The sequence below is a fragment of the Dipodomys merriami genome, unplaced genomic scaffold (assembly GCF_024711535.1).
Source record: "Dipodomys merriami isolate MVZ:Mamm:240054 unplaced genomic scaffold, mDipMer1.0.p SCAF_3, whole genome shotgun sequence".
NCBI lineage: Eukaryota > Metazoa > Chordata > Mammalia > Rodentia > Heteromyidae > Dipodomys > Dipodomys merriami.
In genome coordinates, this window is record NW_027204492.1 from 13,360,787 (window position 1) to 13,380,990 (window position 20,204).

Genomic DNA, 20,204 nt, shown 5'->3' on the forward strand with positions numbered 1-20,204 from the left:
TTGCTTTGTATGTCTCTCCCCCACAGTATAACCCCTGCTTTCACTGTATTTGATGTCGGTATAATTTGTGGAGGGGAACGGGAAAACAAATCGTTTAAATAGGGATACAGGTGGACCCATTGCAACAATGAGATGTACACATCGTTATGTCGAAAACCGAACTTTACAACTTTGGTGCAGGGGGGGGGAGGAGGAGCAGGGAGGATTGGGGGGGGGGGATGGGAAGGGATGGGAAGGGGAAACAAAGGAGGAGGCTACAATGCTTGATAAGAAATGTACTCATTATCTTGCACATGTAATTGTAACCCCTCTGTACAGTATTTTCACAATAAAAAAATAAAAATTTTAAAAAAGACATTTTTAAACTCCTGGGTCTAGGGAATCTGTATCTAAAAGAAGAAATGAGAAACACTTTACATACACTACAGCCAGACACTATGCTAGGTATTTTACATTAGCTATTTCATTCTAATAGTAATCACATGAGGTGACAATTTTATTCTTACTTTATAAATTAGGAAACAGAGGTTCACAGTAATTTACTGAAATTCATAAAAAGAGTAAATGGCAGAGCCAGGATTCAAAGCTGGGTCTGCTGAACATCTGTAATGAACAGATTCCAGAGTTCTTGAGTGCTAATAAACAAGACTGAGACCTAACCCCCAACCCCCCCCCCCATTTGCTAGGGCTACATCTGAACTTGAACTTCAGCTCTGGACAGAGAGAGCATATGGACTCCAGATAGGAATCTGAAGTTCACTTTAGATTTGCTTTCCCTTGTTTTTTACTATAAACTTAAGAGTTTCCACATTTCACTTTTGGGGAGAATATTGACATCTAAACTCAGGCCTTGTGATTACTTGGCAAACATTTCTCCACTTGAGCCATGCCTCCTGCCCTTTTAGCCTTAATTATTTTTCAGATAGGGTCTTGTATTTTTGCCCAGAGACCATGATCCTCCTACTCTCCCAGTATTTTGGATGATAGGCATGAGCTACCATACCTGGCTCTACACTTAAATTTTAAATAGCTGATTGATAACTAATAAAAATGGATAAGGGCTTTAGTTCTTTGATCAGCCTCTGATAACTGCTTAGACTTTGAAGACTATTTCAATCATTGGAGATTTCTTTTGTAAATCTCCAGCTTATATTTTATTTCACATTACACTTCTGCATTTCATTCAGAGACTAGAAGACTAGACTATATTTACTGGCCTAGTAAATTGCCTGCTTTCACTGATTGTGGCTTAGATAAACTGCAGGATGTAGGCTCAAGTAATCCTGACCTCCAGGTAGGTGATTCATAAGTGGTTCTCATTTCCTTTACAGTAACTTTATAGGCAGACCCTAAATATAGAATGCCAGAATGATATAGTAGGAAAACTATGCATTGGAGGGCCAAGCAGACCTTGGTTTGAATATTGCCTCTACCGCCTGCTAGCCATGATCCTAAGAAAATGACTTCAGCTCGCCAGGCTTCTCTATCCTCATTTCTAAAATGGAGATGACTGCCGTAGGTGATACCTAGGGACCCAAGCAAAGGCCCCCAATCTAGAATTGCTTTTAGAATGTGATTAGGAAGAATTGTGTCATAATGGCTGTCATGCTAGCCACAGAAATGACACAAACCAAGAATAATTTGTAACTGAATGCATTGGAGACCTAGCCCCAAATAGGCAATGAAACTATAAAGTAAGAGCCTGATATAAAATTGAATACAATCAAAGGCACAAATCAAAAATGATAAGCAGGTACAAGGCTACAGTTAGAAAAAAAGGATTAATTTCTATTCTATGACACGATAGAATAACTATGGTTAACAATAAAATTCATTGAATATTTCAAACTAGCTAGGAGAGAGGATTCTGAATGTTCGCAACACAAAAGAAATGATCCATGTGGGAGGGGATGGAATGCTAATCATCCCAATGTATTGAGATATCACACTGTACCCACTGACATGGTCAATTACTACAGGTTGATTAAAAAATTTAAAATGAGCCAGGTGCCAGTGACTCACGCTTGTAATCTAAGCTATTCAGGAGGCTGAGATCTGAGGGTTATGGTTCAAAGCCAGATCAGGCAGGAAAGTCTGTGAGACTTTTATCTTCAAAAAGCCAGAAGTGGAGCTGTGGCTCAATTGGTAGAGTACAAGCCTTGAACAAAAAAGCTCAGGGACAGCACACAGTCCATGCCTTCAAGCCCCAGTACCTACATACACACACACACACACACACACACACACACACACACACACACACACACACACACACACACACACACACACGATTATGAAAGGCATTTCCATGTGAGATGCCATTCTAAAAATTTACATAGTCTGAAAATGAGGTCTAAATAATGGCAAGAACAGACACTCAGCTAGAAAATGGCAAACTGCAATTTCAAAAACAGATCTGCCAAATTCTAGTATTTGTTCTCTTCACTACAGTACAGAGTCTCTCCCTTGTTTTACCGTTTTTTGTTTGTTTATTTGTTTTGCCAGTCCTGGGGCTTGACATTATGGTCTGGGCACTGTCCCTGAGCTTCTTTTGCTTAAGGCTAACACTCTACCACTTGAGCCACAGTGCCATTTCTGGCTTTTTCTGTTTATGTGATACTGAGGAATTGAACCCAGGGCTTCATGCGTGCTAGACAAGCACTCTACCACTGAGCCACCATCCCAGCCTGGTATTCTTGTTTTAATAAGGCATTCTTCTTCTTGCAGAGACAGCCAGCCTTCCAGCCCTGGATGAGGTCCCTATGGTTTTCCTTGAACCTTTTTCAAATCTCTGTGTGAAGGAAGGAAAAGCAAAGGACTTGGTCCAGTGTTTAAAATGCAACAATGCTAATGTTGTTCCTTTCCTGATTTTCCATTAAATTGTTTTAACATTGAAAACTTCATAGGGAGTATAAATACATCTGTGTCCACACACACTGTGCCCACTGTGTAATATTAAGTTTGTGATATTTGGGGTTTTTTGCTGTGTCCATTCTGGGGCTGGAACTGAGGGCCTGGGCAATTTCCCTGAGCTTTTGTGCTCAAGGCTAGTGCTCTACCACTTAAGCCACAGCTCTACTTCCAGCTTTTTGGTTTGTTTTTGTTTTTGGGTCCGGTTGTGGGACCTGAACTCTGGGCCTGGGCACTGTCCTTCAGCTCAAGGCTCAAGGCTAGCACTCTACCACTTGAGCCACAGCACCACTTCCGGCTTTTTTCTTTTTGCTTATGTGGTGCTGAGGAATCGAACCCAGGGCCTCAGTCATGCAAGGCAAGTGCTCTACCACTGAGCCACCTTCCCAGCCCCATTTCCAGCTTTTTGGTAGTTAACTGGAGAAAGAGTCTTACAGACTTTCCTCCTGGGCTGGCTTCAAACCACAATCCTTAGATTTCAGCCTCCTGAGTAGCTAGGATTAACAGGCACAAGACATTGGTGCTTGGCTAAGTACACAATATTTGTATATTTAATTAGAACAATGCTATGGAATAATGCCAACTTCAAATTTCACTGAATATGTGTCAGTCACATTTAACCTATCCACATATTTTCCAGGAATTTCCATAAGGGATGCATTATGAAGTGAAATGATTTTCATCTGAATTTTTATAGCTAATAAAAATCAAAAAATGGAAAGGAAAGGAATTTCTCCCATGAATCTGATGTAAAATGTCCAATTCAGGGCTATTCAAGCATGTAATAACAGCTTTAAGAAAAATAGAATTTCCATTACATTCTACACTTAAAACTCTTTCTGAGTTGAAATACCTTTCTTTCTAAGTATCCCCACCACTCCAATAAGACTCAATATATAACCCAAAACTCAATCCTTTTGCCTGTGGATAGAACATTTTTTAAAGCAGCAAATAGTGTCATTGTTCATCTTTTACCTCCTCCCTACTCTATATATACTGCATTGTGACTTTAACTGTAGGACTAGAACATTAAATAGATGAAGCACAAAGAATATTTATAAGCACCCAGAGATTTGAGGGACTATTGTGGATAAAAATGTCATACTCAGGGCTGGGAAGGTGGCTCAGTGGTAGAGCGCTTGCCTTGCATGCCAGAGGCCCTGGGTTCGATTCCTCAGCAACACATAAGCAAAAAGAAAAAAGCCAGAAGTGGTGCTGTGGCTCAGGTGGTAGAGCGCTAGCCTTGAGCTGAAGAGCTGAGGGACAGCGCCCATGCCCAGAGTTCAGGCCCCACAACCGGACCCCCCCCCAAAAAAAATGTCATACTCAGTAAGAAAAGACTTATACACTACCCAAGGCAATGGAAATTAGTACAGCGAATATGGAAACCCTTAAAATAAAATAAAATAAGCCGGCATAAGTGGCTCATATCTTTAACTCTAGGAATTCAGGAGGGTGAAATCTGAGGATCATGAGGCAAAGCTAGCCCAAGCAGAAAAACACATGAAACCCTTATGTCAAATTAAGAAGCAAAAAGCTAGAAGTTCAGGTATAGCTCAGTAGTAAAGCACCAGTCTTGAGCAAAAATATTAAGGATTTGAGTTCAAATAGCAGTACTAACACACACACACACACACACACACACACACACACATACACACTTACTATATGATTCAGCCATCGACTTCTGGTATATATCCAAGGACAGTGAAGTTTCCATATTTCAGATGCATGCCCTTCTGTGCTTATTACAACACTAGTCACAACAGCCATGATATGCAATCAACTGAAGTGTTCACCAGCAAATGAATGGCTAAAGAAAATGTGGTATATGTAGACTGTAATAAAAATAATGAAACCCCATCCTTTGCAAAGGACAGAAACAATGGAACTGGAGGAAATTATGTAAAATGAAGCAAGCCAGCCCCATAAGAATAACAAAACACATTTGTACTTCCATGTGTAAGCAAAAAACAAAACATTAATCTTCAAGAAGAAAAGTTATAGTGATGGCTAGAGAGAGTAACATATAGAAAGAGGCTGGTTACAGGCTGGGAAGGTGGCTCAGTGGTAGAATGCTTGCCTTGCATGCATGAGGCCCTGGGTTCAATTCCTCAGCACCACATAAGCAGGAAAAAAAGCCAGAAGTGGTGCTGTGGCTCAAGTGGTAGAGTGCTAGCCTTGAGCAAAAAGAAGCTTAGGGACAGCACTCAGGACCTGAGGTCAAGCCTCAGGACTGGCACAAATAAATAAATAAATAAATAAATAAATAAATAAATAAATAAATAAATAAAGTATAGCTGAGTAGGAGAAAACAACCCTAGCATTGTACAGCACAGTAAGATAACTACAGATAATCTTTTTTTTTTCTGGTCGTAGGGGCTGAACTCTGGGCTTGGGTGCTGTCCTTCAATTCTTCAGCTTAAGGCTAATACTCTACCACTTGAGCCACAGTGCCACTTTCAGCTTTTTCCACTTATATAGTACTGAGGAATCCAACCCAGGGCTTCATGCATGCAAGGCAAGCACTCTACCATTGAGCCACCTTCCCAGCCCCTACAAATCTTATCTTTAATTGAGAATGAGATGAAGGTTCCTAACACGAAGAAATGGAAATGCTAATTATCCTGATTTGATCATTAGATGTTGTGCCTATAGACTCATTTCTGCACAGTACCCCTATGAACATGTGCAATTATTATGTGTCAATTTAAAAGAAAAGTGGCATTAAAATATCTGTGTTGGAAAAGGAGTACAATTTTAAGTATATGTGGTAGTACTAGGACTTAAACTCAGGGCCTCATACTGTTGCATGGATTTTCTGCTCAAGGCTGATACTCTATACCACTTGAACCACACCTCTACTTGTAGCTTTTTGGTGTTTAAGATGAGAGTCTCATGGACTTTTCTGTCTGGGATGGCTTTGGACCTTGATTGCAGCCTGCCAAGTAGCTAGGATTACAGGCTTCCATCCACAGCAACTGGCTGAGAATAAATTTTGTAAATGTGAAATAGAAAAAAAAAAAACACAAGGTTGAGAGAACTAGCAAATGCCAGGTCAGGGATAGGGAGACTCTTTTCTTACTTGAAAAGTGAAAGAAAGGGCTGGGATGTAGCTCAGTGGCAAAGCACTTACCTAGCAAGTGCAACGTCTTGGGTTAGATCCCCAGTTCCAAAACAGAAAAGATTAAAAAAATACACCTAAAGAAAAAGCCAAACAAAAGTGAAAGAGGGACAGAGAGGAGACAGGTGAAATAAAATTAAAAAACAGTAATGTTTCCCTTTTGATTTATCTGCTCAGTAAACAATGTATCCCTTAGCTTCTGTCTGAAGAATATTATGCACTCTTTATGAGATTCTTGTCTGCATGTGTATACTCATAATAAAACTGCTCACTCACAATTGCAAAGGTTATTGATGGCTGCCTCTCTGCATTTGTTTTTGTAACCCTCGTGTCTGGTACATAATATACCCATTGAAGTTTTTGTATGATGAATGCCTTCTATTTAGAGCTGGAACACATTTTTCAAATTACTGTAAATTAAAGAGACTAACAATTGTTCAGGCCAAAGGTCAAAACTTAACATTGACAAGAAAAATGAAATGGTTGCCTGATAATGCATATCAAGGTTTACTGTGTCATCCTTGAACCCAATACAGAAAATGCCTGTACTGAAATTCACATATGAGCTTTTGCAGCACAAAAAGATGTGTGAAAAGCTCTAGCCAAAGTAGATCAGTAGCCTTACATAACCGGAGGCAAAAACTCCAAGGGGCCATTCTCCAAAGTGTGGCTGGAGGGGAGCTGAGAAGTGGATTCTGAGTAAAGAACTGACACAGCCAGGCACCAGTGGCTCACACCTGTAATCCTAGCTACTCAGGAGACTGAGATCTGAGGATCATGTCTCAAAGCCAGCCTGGGCAAGAAAGTACTTGAGACTCTTATCTCCAATAAGCCACCAGAAAACCAGAAGTGGCGCTGTGGCTCAAGTGGTAGAGTGCTCTCCTTGAGCTGAAGAGCTCAGAGACTGTGCCTAGGCCCAGAGTTCAAGCCCCATAACCAACAACAAAAAAAAAGAAAGAAAGAAAAAAGAAATGACAGCCGGGCGCTGGTGGCTCACGCCTGTAATCCTAGCTACTCAGGAGGCTGAGATCTGAGGATCGAGGTTCAAAGCCAGCCTGGGCAGGAAAGTCTGTGAGACTCTTATCTGCAAGAAACCACCAGAAAACTGGAAGTGGTGCTGTGGCTCAAGTGGTAGGGTGCTAGCCTTGAGCTGAAGAGCTGAGAGACAGCGCCCAGACCCAGAGTTCAAGCCCCATGACCGACAAAAAAAAAGAAAAGAAAAGAAAAAAGAAAAAAGAACTGACATAAGCTGTCATTCTGAAGAAATGTGCTGATCATCATCCTGAGAAGAAATCAGTGGGAGATAACAACAGCAAAGAACCCACTAGGTTTTTGTGATAATCCACCAAAATGCTGTCTTGGAACATCTGGTGCTGGTAGAGATAGTAAAAATTGGTAGAGTGTGAGTCTACTTTGAAAGTGGAGCTCAGGTTTGCCCAAGAGCAAAAGTAGCTAAGGAGGATGAGAGAACGAGGTGAAGCATCCACAGTGATGCCTTGGCGCTGAAGCCTGAACTACTGGGAAAGTATGCTTTGCTGAGATGGAAAAGACAACAGGAGGGACAGATCCAAGTAGGCTTGTCAAGAAGCTAGTTACACAAACCAGTGTGGAGATCTAAGATCATTGTGTAATGTCAGGTCACAAGCTAAGATCACCAAGCTGTGTACATAAAGCAGAAAAAATGGCTGAAGACTGGTGCCAGAGGCTCTCTACCATTATGAGATTGGGAAAAAAGGGTGAGATTTATAAAACCAGTGACAGAAAAATAACAAGACAGACTGCTCACCAAGAAGCCAAATGAAATAAGTACTTGCTTATACCAGCACCAGGGCTTGAACTCAGGGCCTGGGTGTTTCCCCTTCACTTCTTTCTCCCACAGCTAGCTCTCTACCACTGGAGCCACAGCTCTACTTCTGGGTTTTGGGTGGTTCATTGGAGATTAGAATCTCACAGACTTTCCTGCCTGGCTGGCTTCAAACCATGATTCTCAGAGCTTAGCTTCCTGAGTAGCTAGGATTACAGGCATGAGGCACCGGTGCCTGGCTTAAAGCAAGTATTCTAAGGAAAAACAGATGATCAACTATGATGACAACAAAGGAAATTAGCCAGTCGCCAATGCTAGGGAAAAAAAGTCTATAGGCAGATTGTCTAATTCCACAAAAGATGAATTATGACATGGCTCTTGTCCTCAGAGAGCCTTTATTGGCATTACATAAAATAACTGCATGCACATATCAGGTATTTCTATGGGCAGTGTAGAATAACAATGGTAAAAACTTATTTTCTTTGCTTTTTTTCCTCTGTGAGTCTAAGAATATGAGTTGTGACTGTAAAGCAAAAAGGTTGATTTTCATATAGTTGTATGTTTGCTATCTTTCTAATCAAATCATGTGAAACCCCAGCAACCATGCTGAGTCCAACCTCACAGTCTATCATCCCAAAATTCTGTTTCCAGATATGCCAAGTGTCCTAGATTCAAAAGCATGGATGATTGCCCTTGACAATGGCAATACATTTTCTGGCTTTTCTGAGCAGTTATATCTATTTCTGTTACTCATAAATATGCCCTTATCCTTTTCATTCCTCTTTCGTTTCCTGTTTGTGAAACCCTATAACAACAAATAACTTCAAAAAGTTTAACATATCTCCTGCTCTGAATCAGATACAGCTTGTGTTCTCCAAAGGATCATGTGACTGGATGCTTGGTTTCTAGAATAGCAGTATTGAGAGGTACTGGGGCACCTTTAGGTGGGGCCTAGTGGGAGGTTTTGAAGTTATTGGGGGTGTGCCCTCATAAGGTAATTTGAATAGAACCATTGAGTTGCAAGAGAGTTGTCATAAAAGGAACAAGCTTGGGGCTGGGAAGGGTGGCTCAGTGGTAGAGTGCTTGCCTTGCATGCATGAGGCCCTGGGTTCGATTCTTCAGCACTATATTAGCAGAAAAGGCCAGAAGTGGCATTATGGCTCAGGTGGTAGAGCACTAGCCTTGAGCTGAAGAGCTGAGGGACAGTGCCCAGGCCCAGAGTTCAGGCCCCATAACTGACAAAAAAAAAAAAAGAGCAAGCCATGCCCCACTCAACTCTCTCCTTCCTCAATCAATATATGACTCCTCACTGGAAGGTAAACCAATAGGCATGCTTGATCTTGAACTTCAAGTCAGAATAACTTTGAGCTATGCAAGCCTCTTATCTTCAGATGTAGCCTCTATTAGGTATTTCATTTTGGTAATAAAAGCTCACTAATTGTTAATTTTAAAAGACTATTCTTTCCAGGCAGGTAGCTTACACCTTTAATCCTAGCTACTGAGGAGGCTGAGATCTGAGGCTCTCAGTTTCAGTTCGAACACAGCCCAGGCAGAAAAGTTCCTATGAAACTCTTACCAAGATCCAATTACCCTGTGTGGTGGTTTACACCTTTTTTTTTTTTTTTTTTTGGGTCCGGTCGTGGGGCCTGAACTCTGGGCCTGGGCGCTGTCCCTCAGCTCTTTAGCTCAAGGCTAGCGCTCTACCACTTGAGCCACAGCGCCACTTCCGGCTTTTTTTTGTTTTTGCTTATGTGGTGCTGAGGAATCGAACCCAGGGCCTCGAGCATGCAAGGCAAGTGCTCTACCACTGAGCCACCTTCCCAGCCCGTGGTTTACACCTTTAATCCTAGCTATACAGGAGGCTGAGGATCTGAGGATCCCAGTTGAAAGCCAGTCTGGGCAGGAAAGTCCATGAGACTCTTATCTCCAATTAACTACCAGAAAACCAGAAGTGGTACTGTGGCTCAAAGTGGTAGAGTACCACACCCTTGAGAGGAAGAGCTCAGGGACAGCATCCAGGCCCAGAGTTCAAGCCCCATGACCACCAAAAATGAGAAAAAGAAAACATGTAATGAACACTCAAAAACCAGAAGTGTCAGAATATCAGCGTTGAGTAGAAAACCCAAGGGAGAGTGCCCAAGCCCTGAATTCAAGCACAGGTACTGACATTAAAAAAAAAAATTGATGGGGCTGCGAAGGTGGCTCAGTGGTAGAGCGTTTGCCTTGCATGCCAGAGGCCCTGGGTTCGATTCCTCAGCACCACATAAGAAAAAAGCCGGAAGTGGCGCTGTGGCTCAAGTGGTAGAGCACTAGCCTTGAGCTGAAGAGCTGAGGGACAGTGCCCAGGCCCAGAGTTCAGGCCCCACAACCAGACCAAAAAAAAAAATTGATGCTGGGTCAAAAGTTCAGTATTATACATATCTAAGTGCTATTTCCATTTAGAGAAAGCTATGAGAAATGAAGTAAAATGATAGAGAATTTGAAAAAAAAACTGAAAGTCTTATTTGTTGCTAATTACTCATTGTATGTTCAGAGAACTAGTGCTTATATGCATCCCGGTTTTAGGTCAATATTTTGTATACTAATATTTCTGGTCTTAAAATACTTGATTCTATTCACAGTGAGTGATAGAGTCCCCTTTTTAACTCTCTTAGTTGAACAGAATTAGTCTTATTTTAGACTTCGAAAGAAACCTCCAGTTGGAAGTTTAAAGGTTACCTGTCCAATCTTCCACTCAATGTAGAATTTCCATTCGCAATTCATTGGTCTGTTTATTATAGAGATCCGGTATATAGTACATTGTGCAGGCTCTTAAAAGGTAAGTCATCCAGGTTCTTTCCAATCTGTCCAGGGATTAGGGAATGCTAATTGTTGTTAGGTATTCAAATATTAGTTCCAAACATTAGCTAATCCTCACATTTAGTCGACACTTTTTATAAGAGACAAGAGGGTACTAAACCTGCTCTATCTTCAGGAAGCAACACAACTTCCTTACCTTTCTCTCTCCCATGTCTCCTTTCCAAGACCCACTGGACTCTACCTTCAAGCATAACAGTGAATACCACCGAGGCAAAGCACAGAAATGAATCCTACCTGTGCGTGGTACAGAGTAGGGGTGGGTTCTTCTTTGAAACCGCCATCATCGGAGTGTTGGCATATCTTCCACATCACTCACTAACTGGCGATGAAGAAATACTGTCGTAAGTGTAATACTCAGATCTAGCAAAACCTCATCGTGGCTGAGCATCAGGTCTGACCAAACTCTCCAAGATGCCATGTCAAAATCGATCCCCAGGCTTCTTATAGGTGAAATGAAATGGCGACAGGACTTCTATGCAACATGCTCCCCCCTGCCCTCCCCCCCTCCCCCCCCCCCGCAAACGGGGGTTCCAGTGAGGACCACGGTGGGTAGGAGAAATAGGACTTTCACTAACAACCAAATCACCAGCCTCTCAAGGACTTCTGAGTCAATCAGGGAGCAGAAAGAGAAATGTCTGCTGGACAATGTGCATCTGGCCGGGGGATGGGGGGACGGTGGAGGGGAACACGGACACACTTCCGGTGATGCGCGGCAAGCAAACGCGGCACTTCATAATACACCTCCCCCAACAAAATGGATGTATCCTGCAAATAAAACATTTAGATCCTAGATGGGAACTCAAGGACCATTTGCAGCAGGCCATCCCTGGCCCTACCAGCCCCTTCCTATAGCTCCATCAGAAGAACAGCTCAATACCGTCCACCTCCCCTCCCCTGCTTCCTTGTTCCACTTGCGGCCATCACGACAGAAAATAATATCGTTTGTACATACCAGCATCCACCAGCAGAGGGCACAATATGTCAATGGAACTTCTGTGGCCCCTCCCTCTCTTTCCAGCCACCTCTTCTTCCCTGTCCACCCTACTTCCCCCTTCCATAGATCCTCTACCTCCCATGGACTACCAACTACCTTCCATGCACCCCTCTTCAGCAGCCACTGGAGCTGACCATCAAGATGTATCGAAACACTTGCAGATACCACTGTCCACCTGCAGATGGCACAACAAGATTGTTCATGGAGCTCTTGTGGCCCACTTGGGTTAAAAAATAAAAATAAAAAATTTACACTCATTTTCTCCTCCCTTTCCAAGCCTACCACACCTTCCCATGGTTCCTACAGCTCCTGCAACCTACCAAGTACCCACATTACTTCCGCTACCACATTTTCAAAAGTCAGTAAGACTATCACATCCATCAACCAACAATTATAAACTGGGCATCAATGATCTATACCAGTAATCATAGCTACTCAGGAGGGTTACATCTGAAGACCATACTTCAATCCCAGCCCAGTCAGGAAATTCCATGAGGATCTTCAATTTACCACAAAAAAAAAAAAAAAAAAAAACCTGGAGGTTACCAGCACTGGTAGCTCATATCGAATCCTACCCACTCAGGAGACATCAGGGAACTGAGGATTGTAATTCAAGGCCAGCCTGAGCAAGAAAGTCCCTGAGACTCTTACCTCCAATTAACCACCAAAAATCCGGAAGTGGTGCTACAGTATGACTCAAAGTGGTACAACACTAGCCTAGAGCAAAAGAGCTCAGGGACAGAACCCAGGCCCTGAGATCAAGCACCACAACTGACAAAATGAAAGGGTGTTAAGTGAAACTGTGGCTCAAGTACTAAAGCGCTAGCCTTGAGCAAAAAAGCCAAGACTGTGAGGCCCTGAACACAGAACAAAACTCACAAATTATCAACTAGCCATTGTGCTGAAAGGCAAATGTTGAGAAAGCAGATTGCTGAAGCCTGACATTCTGTATGTGTAAGAAATTCCTTGCTCCAGACCACAACAAAAAGCACTGCTCTACTGTAAAAGACAGAACAGTCTTGACTGACTTCTGTTGTGGTCGTGCTTAAGGGACATTACATAACTATTTTCCCATGAACTTTGGGGCCACTTTCCTAATAACATTTCTTCAGGGTTGGACTATGTATCCTAAAACAATGTGTTGATGGCCAAACTCTCAGGAACTGCCTATAAGACATGGTGGAGAAAAACATCTCTGCAAAGAATCCTGTTAAGATCAGATAGGTAGGGAGGGCCCTAATCTAATCCGACAAGTGTTTTATGACCGAAGACAAAGAAAAACACCCACAGGGAAAATGCCTGATAACCACAGAGGCAGAGATGTGAGTGGTGCAGCTGCAAACCAATGGATTCCAAAGAAGCTAACTACCAGCAGAGACTAGAAGACAACCTTGCTACAGAATATCCCTCAGTCTTCAGTGGAAACCAACACTGATAATACTTTCATTTGAGATTTCTAGCTTCCAGACTGAAAAAAAAATTTCAGCCTACAGATGGTGGCTCATGTATGTAATACCAGACACTTGGAAGGTAGATATTGGAAGGATCACAGTTCAAACCCAATCTGTGCAAATGATTTGGAAGATCACCTTCCATCTCAGCCAATAGCTGGATAAAACACAGTATGCCTGTTATCTACCTTTGTGGGAGACTAAGGTCAGAAAGATGGAAGGTTCCACACAAACCTAGGGAAAAAAAAAGATCGCCATACCTACCTCAAGAGAAGGAAAAAAAAAGGGGGGACATGGGGTACATTCCTGCCATGGCAGCTATGCCAGAAATCATAAATAGAAGGATCATAGTAGGTCAGCCAGACAAAAAGCAAGGCCTTATCTCAAACATTACCAGGGCAAAAAGGTCTGCAGGCATAACTCAAGTGGTCGAATGCTTACCTAGCAAATGTAAAGCTCTGGGTTAAAGATTTTAAAAAGACCAGACACTGGTGGCTCACATCTGTAACCTTAGGTACACAAAAGACTGAGATCTAGATGGTTTCAGTTTAAAGATAGCCTGGGAAACGTTGCTGAGAGTGCATGTCAAAAATAGGAAACAAGCCTGACATTGGAGGCCCATACCTATAATTCAAGCTATTCAGGAGGCTGAATTCTAAGGATAGAGATTCAAAGCCAGCCTAGGCAGGAATGTCTGTGAGACTCATAGCCAATTAACTACTTTAAAAAGCCATAAAAGGTGTTGTGGGGCTGGAAAGGTGGCTCAGTGCTAGAGTGCCTGCCTAGCATACATGAAGCCATGGTTTGACTCCCCAGTACCATATAAACAGAAAAAAAGCCTGAAGTGGATCTGTGGCTCAAGTGGTAGAGCACTAGCTTTGCGCAAAAGAAGATCAGACAGGGGCTGGGAAGGTGGCTCAGTGGTAGAGCACTTGCCTTGCATGCCTGAGGCCCTGGGTTCGATTCCTCAGCACCACATAAGCAAAAAGAAAAAAGCCGGAAGTGGCGCTGTGGCTCAAGTGGTAGAGCGCTAGCCTTGAGCTGAAGAGCTGAGGGACAGAGCCCAGGCCCAGAGTTCAGGCCCCATTACTGGACCCCCCCCCCAAAAAAAAGCTCAAACAGTGCCAAGGCCCTGAGTTAAAGCCCCATGGCAAAGACTATACTTTCAGGGATCATTTCTATAGTTCATTACTAGAGAAATTTCACTGATCGGGTAGAGTACCAAGAAGTTGTATTAAAAACCATTAAAGCCACTCAGCAGCAGAAAAAAAAAGCCCCATGACAGGCAAAAAAAAGGTATTGTGGCTCAAAGTGATAGAGCACTAGCCTTCAGCACAAAAGCTCAGGAACAGTGCTCAGGCCCAGAGTTCAATTCCCATAACCAGCACAAAAAAAGCATTACTGAAGGAATGATTAAGTGGTAGGATGCCAGCTGAGCAAGCTCAAAGCCCTCAGTTCAAACATCAGTACTGCAAATACATACATACATACATACATACATACATACATACATACATACATTTATTAGTTGGTTGGTTGGTCATGGGGCCTGAACTCTGGGCCTGGGCGCTGTCCTTGAGCTCTTCAGCTCAAGGCTAACGCTCTACCACTTGTGCCACAGTGCCACTTCTGGCTTTTCCTGCTTATGTGGTGCTGAGGAATCGAACCCAGGGCTTCATGCATGCAAAGCAAGCACTCTACCACTGAACGACCTTCACAGCCCAAATTCATTTATGTTTTTTAAGCTATCCAGTTACTGCCATCTTTTCTTTTTTTTTGCCAGTCTTGGGGCATGAACCCAGGGCCTGGGAACTGTCCCTGAACTTCTTTTGTTCAAGGCTAATGCTCTCCCACTTGAGTCATAGCACTACTTCTGACTTTTTCTATTTATGTAGTACTGAGGAATTGAACCCAGGACTTCATACATGCTAGGCAAGCACTCTACTGCAAAGCTACATTCCCAGCCTGATATCTTGTTTTCTTACTCCAGGTCCGGCAAACAAATAGAAGAGTTAAGAACATAAATTTAACCAGGCGCTGGTGGCTCCCATCTGTAATCCTAGCTACTCAGGAGGCTGAGATCTGAGGATCACAGTTCAAATCTAGCCTGGGCAGGAAAGTCCGTGAGATTCTTATCTCCAATAATCACTAGAAAACCAGAAGTGGTGTTGTGGTTCAAGTGGCAGAGCACTTGCCTTGAGCTGAAGAGCGCAGGGACAGTGCCCAAGCCCAGAGTGCAAGCCCCATGCCTGACAAAAAAATAAAAAAGAATGTAAATTTTGCCCACAGACTTTTCCTGACTCTATGAACACACATGTTTCTTTTTTTCTTTTCTTTTTCTTTTTCTTTTTTTTTGTTCAGTCGTGGGGCTTGAACTCTGGGCCTGGGCGCTGTCCCTCAGCTCTTCAGCTGAAGGCGAGCACTCTACCGCTTGAGTCACAACACCACTTCCAGTTTTCTAGGGGTTTATTGGAGATAAAAGTCTCACAGACTTTCCTGCTCGGGCTGGCTTTGAACTGCGATCCTCAGATCTCAGCCTCCTGAATAGCTAGGATTACAGGTGTGAGCCACTGGAGCCCGGCCCACAAGTTTCTTTTTTTTTTTTTTTTTTTTTTTTGGTCGGCTGTGGGGGCTTGAACTCTGGGTCTGGGCGCTGTCCCTCAGCTCTTCAGCTCAAGGCGAGCGCTCTACCACTTGAGCTACAGCGCCACTCCGGTTTTCTGGTGGTTTATTGGAGATAGGAGTCTATCGGTCTCTCCTGCCCGGGCTGGCTTTGAACCGAGATCCTCAGATCTCAGCCTCCTGAGTAGCTAGGATTACAGGCGTGAGCCACCAGCGCCCGGCCTGGCCCACAAGTTTCTTAAACCACTTTAAGCCTCTGTTTCTTCATTTTTCCAAAGAGGTCATTGAATGAATTGCTGAGATTGAATACAATAATGCATATAAAGGATTTACTCAAGTGCTTTAACAAATGTTAGATAATATGTCATCTAGGCCTTCAGTCCTCAGAAAATGAGTACAAATAGGGGCTGGGAAGGTGGCTCAGTGGTAGAGCGCTTGCCTTGCATGCCTGAGGCCCTGGGATCGAGTCCTTAGCATCACATAAGCAGAAAAAAGCCAGAAGTGGTGCTATGGCTCAAATGGTAGAGCACTAGCCTTGAGCCGAAGAGCTGAGGGACAGCGCCCAGGCTCAAGTTCAGGCCCCACAACTGGACCCCCCCCAAAAAATGAGTACAAATAAACCCACCAGTTTGATCATCATTTACTGCAGTCAGAATAAAAAAAGGGGGGAAAGGGGAGAGGGTTAACCCTACCTACTCACTCAGGAGGCTAAGATCTGAGGATCACAGTTTGAAGCTGAGTAGATACACAAATCCTTGAGATTTCATCTCTGTAAGGCTCAACCTGGGAAGGTGAGGCAGGCTCCTCCCTCCTCTTGCCTAAGTCTGGGCCCAGTAACTGTATCACCTAGGTAATTGGCACACCAGGAGGTCACATTGATCAAGGGGAGGGTCCTAGACCCTGTGGTCACATCCGCATCCAGTGTGGCCTCACCGACCCTGAGCCTGCCCCTTCTTCCCACCATGTGATCTCTACCTTGCATGTGGGGGGGGGGGGCGCGGAGCAAGCAGTTCAGTAAAATAAACTTCTCTCCCTGCGTGAAAGCGCTCTGTGGTGTCTGGGGTGTTCTCTTTACCAGCCACTAATTAAACCTAGCACATTTAAATACCTAACAATCTCCCATTTACCAAGCAAAACATTGGACTACAGGCATGGCTTCAGTGGTAGAGCTCCAACCACGAAGAAAAAAATGACAGGTGACCCTGTGAACTGAATCAAACCTAGGTTGCCACACAGGCCAATCCTGCTTGCTAAAACACTGTTTCAAACTGCAAAACCACAAACAGGCAAAAATGTCTATTTGTTAAGTTAAATAAATCATGGCATGACAAAACAGAAATAATATATAGCTAGTATGTTTATGAAGTATATCCATGATAAATGCTGAGAACTAATAATGCAGCACAGTGGTTAATGATACGGACGTGAAACTGGCCAAGTTCAAAGCTTAGTTATGTGCCAATTAAACTTGTGAGACTGTGCCTTGAGAAGGTAACCTCTCAGTATGCACCAGGCATCTTTCCCATAATGTAGACATCATAAGAGTATTTATTTTACAGGGGGCCGTAAGACTACATCAACTGGCAAAAGTACTTTGCCTACTGTCTAGCATAGTATAGCATGCCCTTCCAGATATGGATGTGCTAGGACTGAAGTTTGAACTTAGGGCCTTTCTTCCCTAGCTTTTTTGCTTAAGGCTCTATTTCCAGGTTGAGGGACAGTGGTTAATTAGAGATAAATGTCTCTTGAATTTTCCTGGTCTGGCTTTGTGCCAGGGTCCAGATCTCAGCCTCCTGAGTAGCTAAGATTACAGTATAGGCATGAGCACCAGCACTGGCTCTCCCTATTTTCTAAGGACTAAAGGCCTGGGTGACTTGTTAGCTAGCATTTATGGAAGGCTCTCTATAATGAACACTTAGGTGCATTATTCTATTTCATCTTCACCCAGGCATGCCCAGTGGAATGGCTAATATGAGACCTTCTGCACAGCAAGTGAAGTGCAGGCCCTGCCCTATGCTAATGCATTCAGTAAAGGGGACCCAGACACAAATTAGCCTTGTGCCAGCAAAGAGTGCCTGGATGCTATACTAACCAAGGAGAGAAAATAAAGTGCATATTAAAAAGTTGTAGGCTAGGAATGTGGCTTAGTGTTAGAATGCTTGTCTAGCATGCATCAAGCCCTGGGTTTGATTCCTCAGTATCACATAAACAGCTGTGGTTCAAGTGGTAGAGTGCTAGCCTTGAATAAAAGAAGCTCAGAAACAGTGCCAGGCCCAGAATTCAAGCCCCAGGACTGGCAAACAAAAAAAAAAGTTGTGGCCATAAACCAACCCTAACACCCTAACACCAGTGTAAGGGCTACATTCCTATCACCTGGTAACTCAAGGAATTTTAACTCGTGAAGATATTTTCAAGATTCCAATATTATCTTTTCCAAAGACATTCTGAGAAGTGAAAGTCCTCTTTACAGAAAAGCATTTTGACCCTAGAACTCAAGATAGTCTATAATTTTCTAGGGCAATGGGCATGTAATGAAACATATAAGAAAAAAATGGGGCTGGGAATATGGCTTAGTGGTAGAGTGCTTGCCCAATATGCCTGAAGTCCCAGGTTTGATTCCTGAGTACCACCTAACAGCACCAGGACTGGCAAAAAGAAAAAGAAAACAAAAAAATGGCACCATAAGCAACCAGCAGAGGGAGCTATAGGAAGGACATCTATGCTATTTTAGATAACAAAAAAAGGAGGTGTTTTTTTTTTTGTTTGTTTGGTTTTTGTTTTTTTTTTGTTGGTCGTGGGGCTTGAACTCTGGGCCTGGACGCTGTCCCTCAGCTCTTCAGCTCAAGGCGAGTGCTCTACCACTTGAGCTACAGCACCACTTCCGGTTTTCTGGTGGTTTATTGGAGATAAGAGTCTCACGGTCTCTCCTGCCCGGGCTGGCTTTGAACCGCGATCCTCAGATCTCAGCCTCCTGAGTAGCTAGGATTACAGGCGTGAGCCACAAGCGCCCGGCTGGTTTTTTTTGTTGTTGTTGTTTTTTTGTTTTGTTTTGTTTTTGTTTTTGTTTTTTTGAGAGGGTGTGTGGTATTAGGGCTTGAACTCACAACCTATGTGTGCCCTTTCTTTAATTTTTTCACTCAAGGCTAGCCCTCTACCAGTTGAGCCACTTCTCCACATCTGGCTTTTTGTTAGTTAATTGGAGATAAGAATCTCATAGACTTTCCTACCCAGGCTGGCTTTAAACCAGGAAGCTCAGATCTCAGCCTCTTGAGTAGCTAGGATTACAGGCGTGAGCCACCAGCACTTGGCAACAGATAAAATTTTAAATTGAGTATATTTGATGTATTTTTTAAATAGGGCTGTCTGGGAAGGTGGCTCAGTGGTAGAGTGCTTGAAGCACTGGGTTTGATTCCTCAGTATCACATAAACAGAAAAAGCCAGAAGTGGCACTATGGCTTAAGTGGTAGAGCACTAGCTTTGAGCAAAAGAAGCTCAGGAACAGTGCTCAGGAACAGTGCTCAGGTCTTTGGGCATTGGAGGCAGGAGGATCGAAGCCAATGAGGATCATGTAGGGAGTTTGAGGCCCAACTGTGCTACACAGTGAAGCCCTGTCTCCCCCACTCCCCACCCCCCTGCACCATCAAAATAAATAAGTTCTTCTAAAACTCCATAACAGAATATCTAATAATGAAACTGTGAATCTATCTAAAGAGGCAATTAAGATATGAACACTCTTAAATAGTAGAAGAATTTTATACAGAGACACCAACCATGTAAAAAAAATTTTTTTAGGGGCTGGGAAGGTGGCTCAGTGGTAGAGCGCTTGCCTTGCATGCCTGAGGCCCTGGGTTCAATTCCCCAGCACCACATAAGCAAAAAGAAAAAAAGTCAGAAGTGGCGCTGTGGCTCAAGTGGTAGAGCACTAGCCTTGAGCTGAAGAGCTGAGGGACAATGCCCAGGCCCAGAGTTCAGGCCCCACGACTGGACCCAAAAAAAAAATTTTAATCCTACTTTTTAAAAAGATCCTATTTCATGGGGTCTAAAATGCCGTGAATTATACAACATCTTTTTATGAACTGTTATGAAAAACATTGCCAATAAAACGTTGAGATACCCACTTGAAAGAAACATCCTAGGATCATAAATGTTCAAATTTGATTTCATATTTTATAAAAAAATCAATGCAGTATACTATAGAAGAATCAATACAATGAAGAATAAACAAATACCAAAGATAGCACAAAAGAATTCAATAGAATGGAGACCAAAAGGGGCTGGGAAGGTGGCTCAGTGGTAGAGCGCTTGCCTTGCATGCCTGAGGCCCTGGGTTCGATTCCGCAGCACCACATAAGCAAAAAGAAAAAAAAGCCAGAAGTGGCACTGTGGCTCAAGTAGTAGAGCGCTAGCCTTGAGCTGAAGAGCTGAGGGACAGCACCCAGG

At 43.1% G+C, this 20,204-nt stretch overlaps 1 long non-coding RNA gene and 1 pseudogene across 3 annotated transcripts in view; one reads left to right on the plus strand and one right to left on the minus strand.

The window, feature by feature from the left end:
• The window catches only part of LOC138839330 (uncharacterized), an 84,851-nt gene that overhangs the window by 49,318 nt on the left and 15,329 nt on the right, over nucleotides 1–20,204 (minus strand). Inside the window, exons 1-2 of one of the 3 annotated variants that reach the window (XR_011375943.1) lie at nucleotides 10,932–10,995; nucleotides 10,557–10,681 (exon numbers count right to left, since the gene is read on the minus strand). The exons of 1 other annotated variant lie outside the window; for it this stretch is intronic. This is a non-coding gene — a long non-coding RNA (uncharacterized lncRNA). Of the gene's footprint in view, nucleotides 1–6,046; nucleotides 6,110–10,556; nucleotides 10,682–10,931; nucleotides 10,996–20,204 lie in introns of those variants that run through there. One more of the 3 variants, XR_011375945.1, reaches the window with a different exon arrangement.
• LOC138840600 (small nucleolar RNA U3) lies at nucleotides 14,296–14,372 on the plus strand (annotated as a pseudogene).